At 47.6% G+C, this 2,702-nt stretch overlaps 1 pseudogene; it reads right to left on the reverse strand.

Annotated features, from left to right (window-relative positions):
* Window positions 1-354: 354 nt before the first annotated feature.
* LOC121602951 lies at window positions 355-512 on the reverse strand (annotated as a pseudogene).
* Window positions 513-2,702: the final 2,190 nt, after the last annotated feature.

Consider the following 2,702-nt stretch of genomic DNA (forward strand, 5'->3'; position numbering starts at 1 on the left):
TTAGCGTGGTAGCGCAACGCCGTGTATGGGCAACATTGAGTTACAGCGACTTAGCTTTCCGAATCCCTAGACGAGCCGACTTTAGCCTGGAGAGTAGACTGCGGTGGCCACGGGAACGACGTAGCATTAGTTCGAACCATGCGGCTTGACACACACCACAAACCCTACGCAATCAAACACCACCAACACGAAACGCATCCAACATACGCTCGAGAGTGTCCACTTTCAACGCCCGAGGACCGCAGACGGGACCAAGCACGTCATTATGCACAGCGACGCCCAGTGCGTCGGATGACCCGGGCAACCTTCGCGGACGGCCACTGTAGTTAACTAAATGAGACTTTGGTAATTAGTAGGCACTCAAGAATGTGTGCATCGGTCGGGATTAAACGTCCGATGCGCCATATGCGTTCAACTTATCAATGTTCATGTGTCCTGCAGTTCCACATTATGACGCGCATTAGCTGCGGTCTTCATCGATCCATGAGCCGAGTGATCCCCTGCCTAGGGTTTAAAGAGTGCCTTTCGGCGCCGAGTGGCGTAACCGCGTTCAAAGTTTGGTATGCAACACACTCGACCTGCAACAATGGGTTACTCAAATTGTACAAGTACAAGTGTTGTCTCTTACGAGACGTCTTGATATGCTCTCTACAAAAGCGTGCGCTAGAGTAGGTACAAATTAATGCACGTCCCAGATAGTGACGATCTCTGGGAGGAAGAACCTTAAGGAACTTCCCGCACACATCAAGACTAGGGTTGGGCGTGTCCATGCCGGCGCCGAGTACAAGTTACCGCGTTCAAAGTTTGGTAAGCAGCGCAACTCGACCTCAAACACAACACGTCCCGTCTTGATATGCTCTCTACAAAAGCGTGCGCCATGTAGGTACAAATTAATGTACGTCCCAGAAGATAGTGACGATCTGGGAGGAAGAACCTTAAGGAACTCCCCGCACATATCAAGACTATAGGTGAGAACGGCCAATCACCTATTTCTCTTAGTAAAACTCACAACTCATTCCTTGGGTTGGAAGTGTCCATGTCGGTGCCGAGGACAAGTTACCGCGTCAAAGTTTGGTAAGCAGCGCACTCGACCTCCAACATAACACTTACGTCTTGAATGCTCTATAACAAAAGCGTGCGCTAAGGCAGGTACAAATTAATGTACGTCCCAGATAGTGACGATCTCTGGGAGGAAGAACCTTAAGGAACTCCCCGCACATATCAAGACTTATAGGTAACGCTGCCAAACCTGTTTCTCTTAGTAAAACTCACAACTCATTCATGGGTTTGGAAGTGTCCATGTCGGTGCCGCGTACAAGTTACCGCGTTCAAAGTTTGGTAAGCAGCGCAATCGACCCTCCAACATAACACTCACGTCTGATATGCTCTCTACAAAAGCGTGTGCCTATGTAGGTACAAATAATGTAGTCCCAGATAGTGACGATCTCTGGAGGAGAACCTAAGGAACTCCCCGCACATATCAAGATTATAGGTAACGCTGCCAATTACCTGTTCTCTTAGTAAAACTCACACACTCATTCCTTGGGTTTGGAAGTGTCCATGTCGGTGCCGAGTACAAGTTACCGCGTTCAAAGTTTGGTAAGCAGCGCACTCAACCTCCACATAACCCTTCAACGTCTTGATATGCTCTCTACAAAAGCGTGTGGCTATGTGGTACAAATTAATGTGTCCCAGATAGTGCCGATGCTATGGGAGGGAAGAACCTTTAGGAACTCCCCGCACATATCAAGAATAGAGGTAAAACGTGCCAATTACCTGTTTCTCTTAGTAAAAACTCACAACTCATCCTTGGGTTTGGGAAGTGTCCATGTCGGTGCGAGTACAAGTTACCGCGTTCAAAGTTTGGTAAGCAGCGCACTCGACCTCCAACATAACACTTCACCGTCTGATTGCTCTCTACAAAAGCGTGTGCTATGTAGGTACAAATTAATGTACGTCCCAGATAGTGACGATCTCTGGGAGGAAGAACCTTAAGGAACTCCCCGCACATATCAAGACTTATAGGTGAGACGGCCAATCACCTATTTCTCTTAGTAAAACTCACAACTCATTCCTTGGGTTTGGAAGTGTCCATGTCGTGCCGAGTACAAGTTACCGCGTTAAGTTTGGTAAGCAGCGCACTCAACCTCCAAAACATAACCCTTCACGTCTGATAGCTCTCTACAAAAGCGTGGGCTATGTAGTACAAATTAATGTACGTCCCAGATAGTGACGATCTCTGGGAGGAAGAACCTTAAGGAACCCCGCACATATCAAGAATTATAGGGAACGCTGCCAATTACCTGTTTCTCTTAGTAAAACTCACAACTCATTCCTGGGTTTGGAAGTGTCCATGTCGGTGCGAGTACAAGTTACCGCGTCAAAGTTTGGTAAGCAGCGCACTCGACCTCCAACATAACACTTCACGTCTTGATATGCTCTCTACAAAAGCGTGCGCCTATGTAGGTACAAATTAATGTACGTCCCAGATAGTGACGATCTCTGGGAGGAAGAACCTTAAGGAACTCCGCACATATCAAGACTATATAGGTGAGAACGGCCAATCACCTATTCTCTTAGTAAAACTCACAACTCATTCCTTGGGTTGGAAGTGTCCATGTCGGTGCCGAGTACAAGTACCGCGTTCAAAGTTTGGTAAGCAGCGCACTCAACCTCCAACATAACCCCTCACGTCTTGATAT

Source organism: Anopheles merus, unplaced genomic scaffold, assembly GCF_017562075.2.
Source record: "Anopheles merus strain MAF unplaced genomic scaffold, AmerM5.1 LNR4000732, whole genome shotgun sequence".
Taxonomy (NCBI): Eukaryota; Metazoa; Arthropoda; class Insecta; order Diptera; family Culicidae; genus Anopheles; species Anopheles merus.